Source organism: Anser cygnoides, chromosome 4 (assembly GCF_040182565.1).
Source record: "Anser cygnoides isolate HZ-2024a breed goose chromosome 4, Taihu_goose_T2T_genome, whole genome shotgun sequence".
Classification (NCBI taxonomy): Eukaryota; Metazoa; Chordata; class Aves; order Anseriformes; family Anatidae; genus Anser; species Anser cygnoides.
In genome coordinates, this window is record NC_089876.1 from 47927387 (window position 1) to 47949187 (window position 21801).

Here is a 21801-nt window from a genome sequence, read left to right on the forward strand (position 1 = left end):
TCACGGAGTGAGATTAATTTTGATGTGTAAAAGCAATGCATTCCAGGTATTGTTAAATAATCAAGGGCTTTCCAAAGCAGACAGAGGACAGAGTGCTTATTGTGCCTGATTCGCAAGGGCAAAAGTGAAGTACCATATGGTAGCCATATTTATTTATACTGTGCCTTCTGCTACGCTTTTATGAATCGAAGCACTGGGGATGATAGCTTGTTTACAGATAGGTCCAAAATGTTGTGAAGCTGGAAAAGATTGATAATTGTTTAGCATTGTGTATCTTGTCTGTCTCTTAAGATATGAGTAAATAGTTGTGGATACATCGACTGAAGCAAACAGGCTTCCCTTGTGACATGCCAGTATATGAGTATATGTCATGTCAAGCCTGATGTTCACAGTGCATAAGTTAATAATGGAGAAGGGAGGCATATAAATAGCTATACACCATTAGGTATATAAATTTGGGCGCTTCTGCTCAGAGTGCTTGGAGTGTGCAGCTTCTCTGAGCTATGGTTTCAGCAACACCCCTGGGTCCTTGTAGGTGAGGAAATACCGATGGAGTCACTTGCTGTTGCTCTTCACTTCAGTCTCACCCTATGTTGTGCACAGGAGATGGGGCATTCAGCTCATGTCCCATAACCTTGTGGTGAATGGCCTCTGCTCCTCTGCTGCAGCACTCAGTCATGTGTGTGAAATCTGCTCCCTGGAGCCCTTCAAATACAACCTTAGCTTTTATACATCGCTGAGAGGTTTATGGGGCCATCTGTCTTGAGCCAGTGAGCTGGTACAAAGTGTTTTCTCCAAAAATTAGACAGTATTTCCATATATATAACTTCTGGTATGGATTGCTGAGTTTTGCTATTTATCTGTTCCAGTGTACGATGGAAATAATTTGATAATGCCATAAATGGCACTATGGAAAATTTCAGCATCATGAATTAAGAATAACTTTGAGTCTGGTTCAGTATGCACACTGTTAGCTGAGTTTTACAGATTATGGATTGTAATTTGGGGCTTTTAATAGTGTTTTTACATTTTATCTATCTGGCTGGCTATCTATCTATCTCCAGGAACCAAAGCAAAGCTCATCTTGTAACTGGCAATTTCTGTCACTTAATTCCTCATTTCACTTTGGTCTGTCCAGGATATCTCCGTGCTCTCCCCTTGCCATCATACCTAAAAGACTTCAGAAGTCTTATTTAAAAACTCTGTTGAACAATTCCTGAGAGGCAGAGAAGTACAGTTTTCCAAATTATGATTGAGGAACTGAGACATTTATGTGGAAATAAATGGGATTCAGGTGCTAAATAGTTTGCAGAGTTGCTCTGAGGCTCTGGCCTATTGGGACTGGCTGCCAGGCGTTTTGAAAAGCACTGCAGGAAACCTGTATGAGTCTAAAGGCGCCAATGTGTTTTGAAATCTGATAGCAACAAACTCATCCAAAAGCCAAGGTTCAACACTGCAAACATTATTCCATTCTTATTTTAACATTTCAGCAGACGTTGTGATTGTATTTGGATTCTTATTTGTTTGGCTTTTTTGTTGTTTTTATCTTGCTTTTTCTTCAAAACTATCAGCTCAGTAAGTAATTAATTCACTCAGCATGAGTGGATTTTATGGTGATATAAGTATCAACATGGACTTTTCTGCCAAGATTGTGCTGGTGCTGGTGGCTGTGTTACTCTCAGGGTAAACGTTTGCTCTGAATCAAGCTTAAAAACTGGGGTCAAGAGGTAAGCTTTTAGGTTTGTAAGGAGGCATCTAGAAAGTCAATTTTTTTCAGACATGCTGGGTGTTTGTCAAGTATACGTCACACAGAAAGATATATTTATCCTTTGAGAGCCATGCACATGTTTCTGAGTTTACCAGCTTACGTGGTCATGCACTTGTGAGAAGAGGTTGATCTACGGGTTAATTATTCACAGTTTCTATACGTTCATTGTTAGTCCCACCAAGGTGCACAGCTCTTCCTAAAAGATCAGGAGAAAGGCAAAGTCTTGTATCCTAGGACAAGAGCACAAAGTGTGCCTAAGAGTATCAGAAAGAAGCAGCAGCTTAGAAATGAAAGTAATGATAATAATAATAAAAAAAATCAATGTGGTAACACCTTGTGGGCAATATTAAGAAACGATCTAAAATGAGACAAAACATTTTTTTCTTTTTTTTCCTTTTTTTTTTTATACAAGGCAATGCACATGATAAAGCTTTTCTCCTGTAATTCATTTTTACTGAGCAATTGAATTTGTCAGAGAAAAGTATACAGAGATTTTGACATCGTTATGGTCAATTTATTTCATCGATCCAGTTGCAAGTGCAGTGTAAAGCCAAGGTAAAAATCCATGGCTGAAGTGTATCCCAGCCACCCTTTCAGGCATTTTGCTGTTTCCTAGAGAGACAGCACAAGGTACAAGGTACAAGACTGAGTCAACTTCCCCAGCTGGTTGCAAAGACTGAGGGAAGCGCTGGACCAACTTCCCAAATCTCCATGGGCATCACGTTGAGTCCCCACACCTTTCCTCCACACAGCCCTCTCCCTGCGTGAGGGCACCCTGATGCATGGTGCTTTTCGGGTGTGCACCACCCATCTCGTGCATGGGGTGTCCCCACAAGCTTGGCAGTAGCCTGGTGGGGCTCCACACATGGTGGCTGATTCTGGGTTTAGTGCTGCTTATTGTCCAGGGGATGGCTCATGGAAAATGCATGACTAGAGCCTCGAAAGGCTGCTTCTTCCCAGGCAGGACCCATGCATCTCATAGGGATGTAAATGCGCGGCACAGAAATGTCAAAAGGTTATGGGATTCTTGAGAGCAGCCCAGCTTTCAGCAATCTGGATACTTAAACAAGTAATCCAAAACTCTTGGGCTTGCAAAAGCTACTTTTTAAATTAGTCTCATTAAGTCTTTTTATTTGCATGCCTCAACAAATAGTTGTTTTAAGTGAAGATGTTAACAGAGGTTCTCTGCTTTGCTGATTACAGATTTATGATTTTGAATATCTGTTACAATATTTTCTGGTTTTCTATTTCTATTTACGGCTTTTTGGCTTAACCCAGGCCAGTCAAACTCAGCCTCCTGAGTTAGTGGAGGAACTACAGAATATCACTTAACAGCAAGCAAAAGCAGCCCTGTAGAATAGCATTACGGGTGATTTTAGCAAGTCCTGATCTCTGAGTCCATCAGGCTTCTTGGAAGGAAAGCAATTTTTTCCTGAAAATAAAAGATATGTGTCCACCAAGGGCATCAAATCTTCCTAATATGGACATTTCCATTTCATTTTTATGTTTTTTAATAAATGTTCATAGGGCAATAGAGAGTGAGTTCTTGGACACTCTGGCCTATAAACTTCTCAGTCAGTCATTCCCTGGCGGTGTTACAGAAGGGTTTATGTTAATTTAAAGCCATGTTGGGAAGCGTGGAGTGTTTATATGCTCTGTTCAGATGTCCTGCCCGTGAGGAGCTGCTGTATCCTCAGTGTAAACTTTTGCCTCCCCGTGGCCGCCTCTCTGTGTTTAGCTGCTTCTGCTGCACCCAGGTTGGTTTTGCCCTCTTGGTCCAGCAATGCCATGAGCATGGGCGAAACCCAACTGTCCCATCCCTTAAGGACAGTGTCAATCCCTTGGATTTGTCATCTCCTTTGTCCCTGTGACTGCATGGGGAGGAGTGAGTCAGGATGGGCTCAGCGTGTCTCCTGAGGGGTTTCCCTTGCCTAGAAAGCTCACGGGTTGGAGAAAAAAATCAATGTATAGGAAGGCAAACCATGGGGGAGCAATCCTGGGGGCTTCAGGTGTGATCAGGAGGCTGCTGAGCACTGCTGCTGGTCCTGAGTAACACCAGCCAAAGGAAGGAACTGGGTCTCAGACGTTCATGCCCAGGTGAAAGCCCTTGGTAGGGTGTGCCACCTTGACAGCTTGCCTAGATTCAGGTTTTCAGCAGCAGGGAGGATTCAGAGGCAGTGTGCTCTCATCTCCAGCAGCACTGTGCATGGTGCTGTTAAGAAACAACCTGCAGTGGTTACAGAGATGAAAGTTAGCGTGTACAGTCAGGAAACCCAACACGCCATGCAGTGAGACAGAGGTGGTGACGACCAACCTGAGCTGTAATTCAAGCTCAATTTCTATTTCACAAATGATTTTTAAGTTATGTAATGATTTGCCAAAGTGAGCAGCAAAAAGCAACACATATCATCTCAAGGGAAGATAGACAAATTTATGGAAAATGAGGAAACACGAAAGAGAGCCACTGGCTGGATTTATGTGGTTGGGAATAGATGCTGAGATATCAAATTGTCTGTATGACTTGCAGTCGCAAATGTAGGTTTAGATGGACCATTGCTTCTGGCTCTGACATACCTATGCTTTGGTAAAAAAACAATTGCTTCCATAATACAGGAAGAAACAAGAATGATAAAATCTAACTGCGTTGGAAACAAGCTTTCTGTATGAAACTTGTGGTTTGCTGTCCGTTTTGTTAGACTTGATCTTCTCTCCACAGCGGGGCTTTTTTGGCAGCTTTGGTGATTCCACATTATGTTTGTGTATGTTTTGCCGTAGGGTATAACCTCATTTTGTTCTTAGTTTCGACACAAAGGACGGAATAAGTAAATATGAGTGTATGTAAAGTACACACACACGCACATAGACATCCCTAGCAGTAGGTATTTGCGAGATCAGGCAATAACAGATGCTTTTGAGGCACTGTGAGCATCCTCTGGACTACCAACAGCAATTTCCCAGTGCAAATAAGTTTAAAGATTTTTAAAGGGCACTTTTTGAGACTGTAGCATGCTGTTTCCTGTTATATTTATTTTCTGATGGGATTTCTGTGGCTTTTTGTTTGTTTTTCATGTAACCTGCCTAATTCTTTTCGTGTCAAGCTTTGCTCACGGGTGGGTATTAAGAAAGTAGGGGCTTGATTGGTTTGTACCCTCTTTCATAGGGAAGTTCAAAGCCCTGACTTCTTGGTTGCCCTTCAGAGAAGGTCCTTCCGATGCCAGGAAGACACGGGTTATGTGGCCACTGGCCAGCAGCAAGCACCATGTGTACAGTACTCCCCCAGCAGCGCATTTAGATGTTATGCTCCAACACAGATCTCGGGGTCCATGTGGGACGTCGTTGCTGTGTCTTGAGAATGGAGGGGATTTGTGTTAGCAGGTCTTACTTCAGATAAAACTGTACGCATACAAGATAGCCTGGAGCTCCTTGTAGAGAATCAAATGCACCCACGTGTGCTCTGAATTGTCATGCAAAATATTATGAAAATAATGGGAATTTTCTTAGGATGATTGTGCATTAGAGTTGAAGAGTTCTCCCCAAGACATTAAACCTTTCCTGCCATAGTACCCCTTGGAGGGATGCTTACATCTACTCATCAGAATACATAAGCATTCAACACAGACGTTGATTTTGATTCTTTTCTGTTAACCTTTCATTGTTCTGCTAAGATAAAGATTATGAAATCACATCAACCAATTTCTGAAGATTGTGATACACGCCTTTTTTCCATCCAAGACAATAAAATGTATTACAAGTGCTTTTTTAATGAAAGAGAAAGCAAGGCCTTCACGTCCTGCAACATCTGCTGGGAACATAATCTAAATTGAAAACGTATGCTGTTCTTGTGGGGAGGGAGAGGTCTTCCAGTGACAGGAAGTATCCAGAAAAGTTAATGCTGAAATCAGTAAAAAAATCATGCGTGACAGGAGGAGAATGAACACACAACCTTTCTTTTTCTTTCTTTTTTTTTCCCTTTTTTTTTTTAGGGGTGGAGATGGCCAAAGACAAGAGAAGAAAGGGGGAAGCTGGGAAGCAGATTATCTGTGTATTGACAGAACTGTTTATTTGCTCCTGGCAAAAATAAACCCTGGCGTATATTCCCTCTAGCGTTTTCATATTTATAAAAATTGAAAGCCTAATCTGTCGCCAAGACCCATTATCCTCTGACTTCAGTCAGACAGTATATCTTATGGAATTAGGGAATGTAATATTTTTTATGAGGACAGAAGGGAAAAGAGATGTTTACTATTGTACCCTTCCTCTATTTATTAGTGTCTGTAACTACCACCAACATCCAAATGAGGTATCTTGTGTCTTAGCCCCAGTGGGACTAGACAAATAAATAAGTCAATAACATCTATCGGAAAATAATTAGATTGCCTTGTTCACCACCACCTGTGAGGGGGAGGCATAGCTCTGTGATGCGGTGCACAGTGTTTCCAAAACGCTTCTGGTTTTGATGTGTCGTGCCGTTTATCTTCATGTTCCTATGTGGGAAGCATGCCTATTAGCTCGGTTGTACCTGCACTAAGTTTTGAAAACATTTCTAATGTGTGCTTTATGCCTTGCCTGAGCTCAAGCATCCTTAAGTACTTCCAGTCTCCTCATAAATACACCTTTGTATTCTGCCTAATATATAAACATCACGACCCATGTCTGAGAATGTTGGGAATTTTATTAGGTTCATAAAGTTTTAGTTGCGGTCTAGTCCAATGGGTCCAAAATAAATAAACACAGAGAGCAAAATGAGTAACAATTTCGTACCTATTTCTTCCCCTCCCCCTGGAGAGTTTCCCCAGGACCTGTGAAGTACTTGCTGCTGTGGTTTCTGTGGCTTGCTATCAAAGTATCTGTGAGGCAGCAAGCAGGAGGCAGTTGCAGAGGCAGAGATGAAAGCTGGGAAAAGCAACTGAAAGGCAGCTCTTCGGACCTTTCCACTGATTTTCTTGGTCTCCTTCTTCCTTAAGGATGAAGGAAAAATTGTAAATAATTGTGAATGATTTGTGGCAGCTACGTTCCCTCATAGTGCTGCTCTTAGTGAAGCTACTTCCTGGGGAAAGCACCCCCAGCCCTCCAGATGGAATGAGTAAACAACCAGCACTGCAGATGGCGACATCTCTCTTAGAGTATTGTGAAACCTAGCTCTTGGACTGAGGTCTTCAGCCTGGAGTTGCCCTTTCCCTGGCTCTGGACACAGGGCCACCGATGCTCCTCCCTGCAGCACAGTGCTTGCTTTGCCTACGGGATTCATCATTGGCAGCTGTGGTGGAAGCAGTGGTCCAGAAAAGAACCTTCAACGACACCAACAGTTTCAACGAAGCAATGTGTGAGTGTGGTCTTTGCTTCAGAAGATTATGCTTCCCTAGGTATTTCAGGCACCTCTCTCAGCAGAGCCACCATGCTCAGGACAGAAGCTGCTGTTCTTGATCTCCTTGTGGAAAGATGATGTATTATCATGAGGCAATGCCAAGTACCATGAAGCCACCATGCCCTTTAAAACAATTCTGTTGTAAGCCTCAAACCTGTCAGAAAAATACAACTGAGCAGACTTTTTAAAACCAAGGGATCAGCCAGCCAAAGCTCACACAGGAATCAAAACAATGACTTAGAGCAGTTACAAAGTTAAATATGAGTTGTTTTCAGATCTGTTGCAGGAGCACCAGTGCCAAAGGTACCAATTTTGCAGGAAGAACAGTGAGGTAAACCTTTAAAGATCAAGCCCTGAAGAGCTTTCTGTTTGTTTATGTGCGCTGCACTCATTCTGCTTCAAGGCTATAGGAAAATTATTTCTGGAATGTGGCAAATGGCATAATACATGTTACAGATCCCATTCTTAGTCAGCTGCAAAGCTTGTGCTGCCTTTGGGGGAGAGGGATTAGAGGCAACTTTTTATTGTTCAAGAATTTTTAGGACAGATAAAAAACTCAGTTGCAATTACAAACCAAGCAAGACTGTACTAATTTTTCTATCACCTTCTTGACTCACAGCTGTGCATCTGCCAATTAGAGCTGGTTGGAAAATTTCCAGCAAATCAAAATATTTTTGGAAACCTCTCCACAGCTCGTAGGGTCCAAGATGCTAGGGCTCTTGAAATGCCTTAGATTTGACAGACTTCAGCAAGTTCAAAGGTGAATTCCTGGGAGCAAAGAAGGAGCTGCACAGCCCTTAACCTCTGGGCAGATGCATCTGCAGGGATCCACAGGGATGTTTCCATTTCGGCTGAGGAATGAGGAGCCCGCTCAGGGGTAAACTCTTCTGGAAAAAAATGGTTTGTACGAGACTGGTGTATGGACTGGCTTCAAGAGGGGAATGGATGGACACAGATCCCAGGTGGAGGTAGGTGCTTTCTTTCATTAGAGTGTAGATGTTTGCTGGACCTTAAGCATGCATCTGGTTGATTTCTGCTGTCTCCTGCCCCTTCTGCTGGTTCCTGGGATGCTCATGCTTGGGCACCTGGCTCCTCACAGGCATTACAGAGGGAAGCCAAACTCTAAGGTCAGAGCTATGCAAACAGCACCCAAAGTGCTACTGGTCATGTTGTCTTTGGTTTTGGAGACTGTGCTGCTCGCAGCCTGGACCTACATCCCAAGGGCTCCTGCCTGGAACCCAGGTTTCCACAGGAGGAAAACTGCCTGCTCCTCTTGGTGAGCCTCTGGCTGTGGGTCCCCACCTCTCACATAGACATTGCTAAAACCTTCTGTATCTCCCACACTTTTTTTCCCCTTTCATTTTTTTTTTCAATGCAAGTGCAAAAGCCCAAAATGACTAACGTTCCTTCCAAGGAAATGACCACAAAACAGAGAATCAAAGCCACAGAAATGCTTTCTTTTAAAAATTACTCACTTTTCATCAGACTTTGCTTATACCAAGGTGACAAGGCCAAACCCACTGATGGTTCAGCTATGTGGCCTGAGAAATGCAATGGCATTAACAAAGTCTACATCTACAGATGTAGAGCGACACTTTTCATCTTTGTTAAAATACCACATTGCCACTCCATTCCTAGGCTGTCAGCATCCCTTCTCGCTGGCCCTTCTGCCTGTCCCACTGTAAATTAGGCACATGTTGCCAAGCTCCATACAGCTATATGAGCTAAATATTCACCCCAGAATGTCTCCGAGATGTGTGGAGAAATGCTTCTTTGCTCTTCCTTTTCCAGAAGGCTAGTTGAATCTCTCTATTGTGCAAGTCACTTTTTTCTTTCATTAATAACACCATATTTCATTTCATCTCACTGAGCGACAGTTGTAGGCAGCTTCCCAACACTTGTACTCTTAAAAAGGGAAAACAATGCAAAGAGAGGATGTCCCCGGAGGCAGACCATGCCCTGTCCCAGCTGCTCACACATGCAAGACAGATTTTTTGAGCACAACAGTCAGTCAGGATGTAGGCTGCTCCTCTTTGCCTTGCAAGCATTTGGATACTCAGCTTCCACTGCTGCAAAGGTATTACTGGTTTTGAGCACTGGCATTTAAGGACTGGGTTTTTGCCTGCATGAGTATACCAACAGTCAGTGGTGTGACACGCTCAGAGGTGTGATGCATGTCCATGCCTTTGTGGGGTAATATGGTTTGAAGAGAGGATGGTTTCTTTCGTCCTGTCCTGACTGGAGTTGGACAGCCTCTGGCTGATGAACAGGGACCAGCGAAGAAAGTGAGCAAGGTCTGGCCAGCAGTTCGTTGTTCTGATTTGGTCAGTTTAGCAAAAAAACCCTCAGTAAGCCAGTAGAAAACTAAGCAGTTAGGTACTTGCTCAAAATCTGTGTCTTCAGAGTATCCTCTGTTTGAAATGGATGACATTTCAGAACATATAGCTTGCACAACAGCTGGCAAAGGCAGCACTCAGGCTATTAGCAATGGCTGCAAGACACGAACAAAAATAATGACAGCCATAAAAACCAGAAAGACCTTAAATTCTGCAGATAAGTGGAGGTCACCAGGGTCTGTGTGGTGCCAGATGCATCCCGTGGGAGCCAGAAAGCAAGCAGGGAGAGGCAGGAAAGGTGTGAGATGCTTGGCACAGCAGTTCAGCTCTGCCCTGGGGATGTGCCAGTGCTGAGCATCCAGAAGCAAAGCAGTTGCACAGTGGGTCCTTTGGCTCTGGCATGAGCATATGTCTGATGCTGTCTATGTTTTCAGTATCATCCTTCTCACTAACAGGCAGGAAATTTTGGAGATATTGGCTCTTCCAGAGGCTTGTAATGAAGGAGATCTTTCTCCTTCATGGAGGAAGTCTTTATAAAGCAACAACCAGAGTAAATGCCTACAGCTGTAAGCATTTCAAAAACATGCTGCGAAAAATATGAATTACACCGTGAATATGGAGCAGTTTGGATGAAAATATGTCTTTGCCATTGAGTAATTTATATCAGCCGTTATATCTACAAGAGGAAGCCCTAACATACTGAAAGATGTTGCCCATAGAGTATATACAATGACCAAAGGGTGGATTTGTGTTTAAAGCAACAGACTAAGATTCAGGAGGAAAGGTTCATCTGCTGACCTTTCTGCAGACTTCCTTTATGCCTCTTTCTCTACCTGTGCAATAGGGAAGCAGTACCCAGGGGGATGTAGGGGTAGGTGTAGCCTTACAACTTATTGTAAGATTTAATTTGAAGTTCTGGTGAAACAAGCATTTATCAGAATCCCAGTGATAAAACCCGTCCAAATAGCACACGGATGATAAAATGATAGGAACAGCATTTTTGCAAAAGTAGAAATCATGTTCTGTAAGCAAAAGAGAATTGATCAATAGATGTTACGTCATTATTTCAATGTGGTGAAAACAGAGGTGCTGTTTATCACAGAAGAAGGATGTCAGAACCCTTTCATTTGTGGAATGTTTATTCTTTTATTTAGTGATTAAATTATTAAATTATAGAAGAAAAAAAAAAGAGATTGGAAAGGATGTCTGAATGTCATCTGGTCCAAACCCAGGCTGAAAGCCAAGCTGACTTCAAAATGAGATGAGGTTGCCCAAGGCCTTGTTTTGTCCAGTTTTGAGCATCTCCAAGTATGGGGATTCCATAGTCTCTCTGGATGACCTCTTCTGGTGCTCAGCTACACCCATGAGAAGAGTCCTTAGCCTTCCTTCTTTCAAGACACAGGTAAGACAAGACCTATTTCCTGATTTCCAGCAAAACCCAGGTGTAAGTTGGACACTTCACTCTTCAGGCTTTTTAAAATGAAGGTAGCTGTACACGTGCCTGGAGACAGACTTTTACTTTCTAGAGCTTGGCATGCTCTCATGTTGAGCAATTCCTGGAAAAGCTGGGAGCAGTCTTTCTGCTCATTTTTCAAAAATGTGATGATCTTTTTCTTTCTGATTGTGTTGGTGGTTTTTTGTTTGTTTGCTGTTGTTGTTTTCCCAATGATAATCCAATTGTAATTAGCTGCTTGGTTTGATTTGTTTGTTTGTTTGTTTATTGGTTTGTTTTTACTGTGACATTTGGTCAGAAAATTTACCTGATTTTGCTTAAACACTGGCAATAGGAAAAAATCACTTTCACTGTAACATAAGAAAAATTGTAGACCTGTTACTCTGACGGTTGTAGGCTTGTGGATAAATTCTTCAAGTAGGAAGAACTATGAAGTGTAAGACAGTGGAGATCATATATAACAACCATTATACAGTGGGTAGGGTAAGAGTAGAAGTAATACTAGTTTACTAGTTTTGAGTAGTTGCTACTGGCATTTTGGATCAACCTAGATTTAGCAGGCTGAAGAGAAATTACAGGGTCAAAAAATAATCAGGGATAAAAGACACAAATGAAATGAGACCTTTTATGAGCAAAACTTTAGCAGAATGGGTGTGATTGTTAAGTATCCAATAAAGATATCTTTTATCTTTTTTCAAGTAAGTGCAGATGGGTATGATCATATCCAAATTCCTTCCTGTAATTAAGATATTTCATATTATTATATTATTGGTGAATATGGTAAAAGAGCATTCTGGTCCCTTGATCATGCTCCTTTGTACTAGAATCACTCTTCTTTTATCTGTCTTGTAGTTTTCATCAGCCTTTCAAGGAGAGCTTTTGTGATGTGGTAAAAGGATGGTCAGAATCTGAGATGTAGTGATTTTTTTTTTTGTGTGTGTGTTGTGCTCTCCCTCTCCCTCCCATTCAAAAGGGAACAGCGTACACTATCTCTTTAAGGTCTACAGATATAAACTCCCTTTATCTTAAATACCGAGTAATTTGTTGACAAACTGCATCAATTCCTATTTCTGAGGGCATCAGTCGTTAGCAAGTTTCTGGATGCTAGTCAAGCGGCAACAGCATGGGGCAAAGTAAAGTTTCTTGTGTCATTTTCATTGGCCTTCAATCACAGGTTGTGAGTGCATTACTTCTGGTCATGAATTTTGTTATGTAAAAGGTTGTCAGATATTTTGGGACTTGATGATGATTTGTGTTTTCTGAAAAGCATAGAGCTTTTAGACAGCTTGGTTGTTTGGGGCTAGAGGAGCTAATGGAGCAGAGAAGACACAGATTTGGGGAAAAAGCTGTGAGAGATATGGTCTGCATATGAAGAGGACAAGCTACTGGCACAAGAATTATAATATTATGGATAGCTATATAAAATACCAGATGTGGAGAAGTGGGATGCCAAAAAAGCCAACAAGATCTCGGTGGGAAGCTTTTGGCATGTCAACATTAATGATCGAGCAAGACACCATGAGAAAGGAGAATTTTTTCCAGGAATAAAAAAAACAGGGATGTGGTTGCTGAAAGCAAGAATTCCAGGAGAGGGAAGGGGGAGAGAATATGTCAGATAAAGATGTACAATGCAATTCTGGAGAGCTTAAGCCTTAAAACATTTGAGTGAGGGTGTTCCAGTTTAGAAGTCATTGTGTTAAGGATAATACCCCAATCAAGAGAATTCTGAATAAATGGGAAGTAATTGTGTTGTCCCACGGCACACTCCAATACTATTGTCATAACACAGCAGAGTACCTTTGGTCAAGAAACTGGGTCAGGAAGTCACTTGTGAGGACGTGGTGTGCTGAACTTAGAGGGGGGATACATTTATCAGCCATTAGCAGGAAATTGTGGTAGCTCTTGTATTTTACAGGCAGCTACATGTAGGCATAGCTAGAATAAGCAGAATGTCTTCTACCAGTAGCAAACCACTAAAGGGATATATTGGCTTATTTGTAATTCTCCCTAATGAAATACCATAGGGTTATTTTCGCTGGGATAACATTGGCCCCATTGCACTCCGAAATGCTGCTTCTCTTTGGAATAAGAGTCCAGTTATTATTGGGTATGTTTCTAATGTATTTAAGCCAGTCACTCTTCCCACACTCAAATATTGCAGCTCAACATTTTTGGTAGTAGCCAGTCAGATGTGTTATAATTATGAATCAGACATTGGTTTTAAGGCTTGCAGACCTTTCTCATAAAGCTTTAATTTCCCCAACCATTTGCAATATTCATACATCTATCACTTTCACAAGGTATCTGGACAGGGTACCACCAACTACCAGGGCTGTGCCAGTCACAGTGCAGTGCTGTGTCTGTGAACTGTACCTTATTAAACCCTAAGTAGTACTTGACAAGTCACTGGCACATGATCCAAGTCTTTCCTATTTGTCAGGGGTACAAGCGGTTTGTGGTCAGTCAAAAGTTTAAATGGCTCTCTGGAAGAGCATTTTTATACATTTTTTACATGCTTCTTTTACAGTGAGACACTCCTCAGTCTGCAGAGAGTGATTTATATCATCAGCAAATGTCCGGGAGCAGTATGTAGCAGTCCCACCAGTCTGACCTGGTTGCAATAATTCAGTAATCTTCAGCACAGTTATACATGTGGCTATGAGTGGTTACGGGAAGGGAGCATGGGTGTGCTTCAGGTAGAGCTTCCTTTCTGTTGAAAACATATTCTAGTATTATGTTCAAATATCAGGTACTTTCATTTTCCAGGAGTTCATTCCAAGGATATATTATTGCCATCCATAACCCAGCATTGATTTCACTTTGACATAGATTCAGGAGTTTGCATTAATTTATTACTTTCTTATGCCAATTTACCTTTTCTCACTCTGTCCTTATGCTTAGTTTTTTTATGCACGCTGTCTCAATAGTTCAACTCCTTTTGATGTAGCCTCATGTTTATTGCATTTTAGACCTGAATACCAAGTGTCTCTCGAAATCTAGACAGGCTTTTATCATGCTTCTCTTCTTAATGGCAATATCCCAGGACTTTGTCTATACAAGCAACTATCCCCTTCCAGGTGCTGCAGTAGCCTTGTCATTTCCTTTGGAATATATTGGGTGCAGTAGTGATGCCAAAAGGAAGTCTGCGGAAAGATCACCATCCAAAAGGCATAATAAAAGTAGTTAACTTGGCGCCATCTGGGTGTAGAAGAATATGCCAAAAACCATTTGCGGCATCTAAAAGGGGAAAAAAACTCGGGCATTCATCTTGGAAAGATGTCATCCACTGTGGATAGGATGGTGCTTCTCTCAAGCACTTTGTTTAGTTGATTTAGGTCAAAATATATGTTGACTCGTCTATTTTCGCTAAGGCCTTATAATCACTGGTAAACACCGTTCAGCGGTTTGGCTATTTCTTCTGTAACACTGACAGCCTGGTACTGTCTGCTCCTGCTCTTTGCCTAGGAAGCGCTGAACTGAACTCGTTGTGACTCTCTAGGCACTGTCAGTAACTGTATTGCATTGTGTCTTTGGGAGATGAGCTTAATGGTCCTGTTTCCTCCAGCGCTTTTGTATTGTTTTCTTTTGGCTGATACAGAAATGCCATTGCTGTGTCTTATTGAACAGTTAGTTTTTGAGCCCCTGGAAAGAAACACAGTGCTCTGAATGTCCTGTAACATTGCAAATTACTACAGCTCTTACTGTGCTCTTACACTGGCACTTACGTTCACCCATGAGTTCAAGTGACCCAGTCCCTCATTATTTGATTTTAACCAGTTCTTTCCCATGTCTCATTTCTAAATGCTATCACTGTGCTTCCCCTCAGGGACTTTCTTCTTGTTTCTCCATTGCCTTCAGACACTGAAGACTGCTTTCTACCTATTTATTGTCCTATTCCAATCTCTAAAAGTCTGAGAGGACATTAATCAGCTTTTACTGCCTAATCTACTTCCCTTCATTGCTGCTGTAGCAGACATCACCGGTGCTGGTCTCAAGGTCTCTGTTGACCGAAGCTCACCTGTATCCCCCTAGGATGTCCTTCTTCTCGTAGAAGTCTGTCCCACCAGAAAATGGAGGCTCAGGGGCCTTTCAGACTGACAGAGGGACACAGTAGGTGTGATGCTGATTGTGTATTTTCAGCTCAGTCAGATGGTAGCTAACCAGGGCACAAGGTCCTCAAATACGTGTACATTTTCTCATCATTTTCCCTGGTAAAGAATTAATTCATGTTGCAAAGAATTACTCTAAAATTCCTCCCTTTCCCTCCTGTATTCCTGCTCCATCAACTCATCTGCAATCTTTTTGAGGAGGGTGTAGAGCAACCTCTGTAGCCAGGTGACTCTGTGCATGCACAGGCTCTTCATTCTTTGTCCCAGCTGAGCAGGCGAGAACATTTAAACAACCGCAACCAGAGAAGGGCCATGACTGGGAAATTTACCCTGCACAGGAAGGTGAGCAAATTGTCAGTGTGAATGCTTTTGGCTGAAACTTCACAGCCAATAGGACAGCCAAAAGCCAAGAGCTTTCATAGCCAAAATGTGGCGTTTTTCAAAAGTGAGAGTTGATACTGCTTGCCCAGAGCAAGGGGTTGGGTTTTAAGAAATCATCACACCCCTTTAAAAACATCAGGCCTCACTCTCATTTACAGACATTTAGAATTGAAAATCATTCTTGAAAATGTTAACTTAAACTGCTGCTGTTATACAAAAGATGTGACAAATTCATTTGACCCTTGGAACTGAAATTTTCTTAAATCTCCAAGTCACAGATTTACATCCTGCACACTTCATATACCTCTCTTAAGCACTTTCAGCTGGACATGTCAATGAGTAAGGAAAGTAAGACTTGAACCTATTTATGCACATCTATGTTGCTACCCATATCCACGGTTAAGAATTACATGGGCCAGTATATACAAGTATATTATTGTTAATTCTGCCTGTGTGAGCCTGCAAACTAAGATGCTACTGTAAGCAAGTAGAAAATGTAAGCACAAGAGATAAAGGAATTTCATTCCAAGAGATGCACATAGGAAACAAAGGAAAACTAGGAAATCTTAGCTAACAAGCACTGAGATCTTTTCCTTCTCCTCCTTCCTTCTTCTGTTACTTAAATGTGAGAAAAAGAAACAAGAAAAAGGTTTTAGTGACCTCTTTCCATTCCCGAAACTCATGCCTCTCGGTAGATCACGGGGCTCTGTACACCACAATAAGCTACTCTGAGAACAGTGTGCTGTAAGTAATTTAATATAAAAGCTGATTTAAAGGAAGTGCATACTTTTCATGTTTTATACCTTTCCAAAAACATCAGTCATTCATTTGTAACTATTTGCCTGCTCTGCACAATTAAAATTGCAAATGAAACGAATGGAAAGGAATAAAGTATCCTTTCCCTTTCCCTTTCCCTTTCCCTTTCCCTTTCCCTTTCCCTTTCCCTTTCCCTTTCCCTTTCCCTTTCCCTTTCCCTTTCCCTTTCCCTTTCCCTTTCCCTTTCCCTTTCCCTTTCCCTTTCCCTTTCCCTTTCCCTTTCCCTTTCCCTTTCCCTTTCCCTTTCCCTTTCCCTTTCCCTTTCCCTTTCCCTTTCCCTTTCCCTTTCCCTTTCCCTTTCCCTCCCTCTTTCATTCTTTCTCTCTCTCTCTCCTTCTTCTGTCTTTACTGTGAATGTAAGTCATGTCACTCTTACTATGCTATCAGCGGAATCTGTGCATGTGAACACAGAGCTCAATGTTTAGACAACATGCAGTTACTTGATACACAATGAAATTTAACTGTTCAAATCCTATAAAATACATGGCTGTTAGACGCATAGCCAGAGGGTGTCTTGGGTTGTCATTTGAGGATATTGCCCAAGTATCTCTACCTTGCCTGCCCTGATGCTTTTCACGGAAATGGCACATGCAAAGGGCTTCCCTTTGCTGGAAATCCTCTTGGTGCTCTCTCCTTCAGGACGTGGGGCTCTGAGTGCCTCTGAGACAAGGGACTGGCTAAAAAAAAAAGACCATTGAACACCACGGAATATGCTTTTATCTTGACTGAACTACTGAGTGTTAAAAATCTTTAAATGTGTGGTAGACCCTCTTGGTAGAGCCTAGCTGTACAGTGAATTTTCACATCACCAAAATGCAGTGTGTTGCTCTCAGAAACCCTCTGGGGATAGGAGATGGGATTAGTTTGCTCTCTGATCCCCTCTGATTGATATTTATGATTCAAATGAGGGGTGCTTTTAAAGGAAGGCTCTCAGATCACATTTGGTCACAGTGACAGTTAATCTTAGTATTGATAGTTGTCTAGGCATTTGTATTTGCCATCTGTTTTCCTCTTTAGCACTAATGTTAAAGTTTTGAGGGGTCACTGATTCTGGCACGCATGCTTTTTCACTTGATTATGTCTCTGACGTACGGGCTAATAAATGTTTCTAAATCCTAAAACATTTTAAAGAGGTACAGATAGGTTCAGATATTTACCTGGAAGTATTGGAACAACAAGAGAACAACCAGTAAATCCCTTTTTCTCATTACGGTTTTCCAATTAGTGCCTGGCTTTGCAGGAAGCATCGTCTAGTCCTCACCCCTAGAGAGGAGCAGTGCCGGTGTCGGTCCCGTGCAGTTTGAGGTTTTCACCAAGAGGTGGTGCTAACAATTACCACATTCAAAACGAAATGCTTGTAAAATCTCTATAATCTATTTGCGACCTAAATTAAAGGTTTTATGTGGGCATGTGCACTTATGTAGTAGTATGATGTCCTTGTATTTATGAGCTGTGTAATTGTACGTTTAGTCCTTTTTAAGCATAGGAAAGCCACACTATAATGTGTAATTATAACCTTGGTAAGTATAACACCATTAAAGTCAGAATAAGTGGAGTGCACAGCAGAGCGGTGATAGGGTGATGACAGAGTGACATGCTATAACCAGTACAGTATAATAAGAAGAATCTTGTTGTTCCTGCTATTAAATGCACTGCTCTCTGTACCAGCTAACTTTCAGTTCCCCAGGAGGAGGGAAAAGATGCTACGCCTCAGAAAAGCGCTGGCCGTGTCTGTACGGGCAGCATGTGCTGGACGTTCACCCAGATGCTGGCATGAACCAGAAGCATCAGGGTGCTGGAGGGGGCAGAGCCTCAGGAGGTCCCTGCAGCCCTGAGGACAGCTGCAGTAACCAGCAGCACCATGGGGGGACCTTGCTGGGGTGCTTACCTTGGGGTCCTGCTCCAAAACGAGCCCTCCTCTCTGCGCCGAGCACCCTGCCTTGCCTCGGTGGGCAGGAGGATGTGCCAGCTGGAGGGAGAGAAGCTTTACCCAAGGGAACGCAAACTTTGCCTGACTTCTTCAATATCACTGCCGGCAGCAGATCCCAGGCTTACCTCTGTCCTGTGGAGCTTCCACTTGTCTGGTACCAGCGGGAAGCTGGTTGCTGAGTGAGGAGGGAGTACCAATTAGCATCACTGAGGAAAGTAATAATCTCAGTGCGGGTATGTGGCATAAACTGCACTGCAAATTGAAATAAACCCTCAAAAAAACCAAACCAAACCAAAACAAAAACAACTGGCAGAGAGCTCTGGACAGCCTTTTACCAGTTAAATCCCACCTTGCAAGCGCTTTTATGTAGGATCACAGAAGAAACCTTAAAAAAGGTCCTTATGGCATTTCTGATGGAGACAAGTCCCGGGGCTCGTTTGGGGTAGCTGGTCCAGTGGTTCTGTTGTTGCTTTGGCAGGAGCACATTACTAATCTGAAAGCTGTTGACAGTTTTCTCAATGATGCTTTTTTTCCATGTTTGTGTTTTGTATTTTCTGGCTGAGTTAGCCCATATCCTGTAAACTTTCTTATTGTGCTTCGTACTCATTGCAATGACATCTACTGTGGAAGGGAGAGAGAAAGCTTATTAACCACAGGCTTGCCTCCTGCTGACTGCAGTCAGAGATGGCCTGTGACAGCATTTCCAGCAGATGTTTCTGCTTTATAGATCAATGGAAACTTTACACAGATATTTCCCTCTTCAGTCCAAAAGCAAATGCCAGCAAGTCTGAGATCCAGTAACTTTGTGCTGGACACCAAGAGTTTTATTTGCTTTATTATACTTTTTATACACACACAAACTAGCTACCAGAAAGTTGTCTTTAACATTGTTTTTAATGGCATCTCTGGCAGAAATGAAGCTGCTGTCCACTTCTGGAGAGCAGCCTGGCTGCCTCTGCCCGCACATGGAGCGTCAGTGGAGACTGGAGCCCAGCAGAGATGGGCACACGCAAGTTGCAAACCATCAGCTCTCATCCCAGGGTGGTATTTTCTGGTTCTGAGTCTCCATGGACCCTGTGGTACAGATCTGTATTTCAATGGGTAAAAGAGAAATGTGCTATTATATCCAAACAAAGGGGAAAAAATGCATCTTTCTTTCTCCAGATTATCTTCTGGCTTTGTCTAGAGGGGTCTGACTGGAGAAGAAGGGAGATGGGGAGGAAGGGAAAGGGAAGGGCTAACATCTGTGCCTCTCACTGTGCACACAGATGGGAGCACACGACCCCTGTCTCAGCACAGCACTGCTTTTTGATGATGCTTTTTGATGTAGCAAATGTCTGTAGGAAACTGGAAATTCAGAGACATCCTTCAGTGATAGAAATCTTTACATCAACTGTCCTGTCAAAAAAAAGCTAAGTTAGTAGGAGTTTTTTTTGTTATTATTATTTTATTATTATTTTTTTTTTGTAGCAGCAAGTAACAAAAAAAAGGTTTCCATGGACTGACTCCCATAAAGAAGATGGACTCTTCCTTCAATTAGGTCAGGCCAGGTAGGCCAGATCTGGAGATACAGGTCCTTTATTGTTTAGAGATCCGCATATTTGGTGGGATATCTGCACGAGGAAATGTCTGTGCTCTCTCTGGACATCATCTATTCTCAAAGGGCATCTCTCTTTTGAATGTATTGCTGCCTTCCACCTTTGGGAGGATGATGAGAAGAAAGTGGACCCTAGAAGTACAAGTCCTGACTTGGCAGCAGGCAAGGTTTCCTATAATTCAGTTGGCATTCCTGTGCTGGTCAGAAAGCCTGTGAGGCCATGAAGTTTGGGAGAGGCTGATTTCTTTCAATGCCTGGCTTTTAAATGCCTGCTATTGTGTAAAGCAGTAGTCAGTCCAACTAGGTCATGCCAGAGACTTGTAAATGAACAGTTCCCTACCTTGTCCTTTCCCAGCTAAGCTTCATTATAGTAATGACACTGAGGTTAGCACTGAGATTAGAAAGGATACGGAATGCTTATAAATTGCTTGTTAATCAAAGTAACCACAATCATCCAATTTACTTCTGTGGTGCCTTGTCCTTAGATGGCTTCTCCTGTCTTCAGCGAGCAGCCCCATGGCACTGGGCAGTAGAAAAAACATTAATTTCTGGCTGGTTTGTGTTGTGGGGAGCTCTGATTCAGGCTGCTGTGGATGTCCTCGCTGGTCAGAAATACTGTGGTCACACTCCTCATCTTCCCTTGTGCCTGGGGTTTGGATGAGATGCTGGTTCTTCTATATTCATGTCCAGACAGAATGATTGTTTCACACGCCTGCTGACCCACCTATGTTTTCCTGCATGGACAGGGGCACACAGCATTACTTCCAGGACATGGGAGCAGCTCTCAGGATGCCCCACTGCGTTTTATACTTGGCTTCTCTCTAAATATTTCTTCATGCACCAGCAAGTCCCTGATGCTTCTGTGATCACTTTCTAATAGCAGAGGCATTCTCAGTTTCTCATTTCTTTTCAATAAGATGTCTGCAGCTGACGAACCATATGCCCCTCTTGGTATTCTGTAATGTAGAAGTACTAAATGCAGATCTGATTATCCCTCTGCCTCCTTTTTCAATAGGTGCTTTATTGTGTTGACAGTATCACTGCCCATTGCGTTGGTGTAAAAGGGGCCTGCAGCTGTGTGTCTGGGGCTTCACTGCAACGTGTTTAAAACTCCAGATCACCTGTGCTCTTATATTAAGTGTGCCACACTTGGTGCACCTAGAGCTCAGATGAGTCCCTTGTTTAGTGGTGCTGTCCCCTACTAAGGCTCTCTCTTAAGAATAAAAAAATGTCACCTGTTCCCAGGGCAAGTTTGTCAAGCTCTTTTAGCAGAGGCAGTAGGTGGCAAAATGTCCTTTCCAGCCATGACGAGCCACCAGTAGGTGAAGACATGAAACCTTTGACACTCAAATACCATAGGCAAAACCTCATTCACTATTGCGACACACTTTTGTTAGCATCTGTGAGATATAAGCTAGTGCTCTTGGGATGACCTCACCATCAAGGAAAAGTCCAAGGGCTTCTCAGTTTTTTACTCACTGTCTTGGTACCTCTGGGCCGAACTTCTCCAATCCTTTGATTAACTACCTCAGATCCCTCAGTGAGACCAGCGCCTTATGGTCTTATCTGCACAGACACACTTTCAAGTCTAGTAGGTGGATTAAGCATGAGTGTACTTTCCCTGTTCTACGTTTTGAGGGATATTTGTCCTTTCATACCCATCTCTGCTGGAGTAACCAGAGTGATGTTAGGCTTAGTCTTGGTATCTCTCTACTCATTTTGCTGTGTTCATTTTAATCCTAGTCATGTTATTTCTATTATACAGAATGTGTATTTTTATTTGTTCAGCTTTAGGCCAACACTGCTTTTTGTTGTCGTTGTTTGTTTGTTTTTCAGTCTTCTGCACAGCCATACTATTTTTCTTCTGATCAACACTTCAGTTACACCATCAAAAATGTAATGCATTGATTCAAATCATCAATGCCATCAGACTTCCAATCCCCACAAGTAAGAGGTGTCTTCTCCTTTGTCAAATGAGCGCAGATGTGTGCTCCATTTGTGCAGTAGTGCCCGCCAAAGCCTTGTATCAAGCACAGGAAAACATTT

General features: G+C 42.4%; 1 long non-coding RNA gene across 2 annotated transcripts in view; it reads left to right on the top strand.

Annotated features, from left to right (window-relative positions):
* LOC106032354 (uncharacterized) overlaps window positions 1-21801 on the top strand; it is a 102259-nt gene that overhangs the window by 57876 nt on the left and 22582 nt on the right. The gene's annotated exons all lie outside the window — the stretch shown is intronic.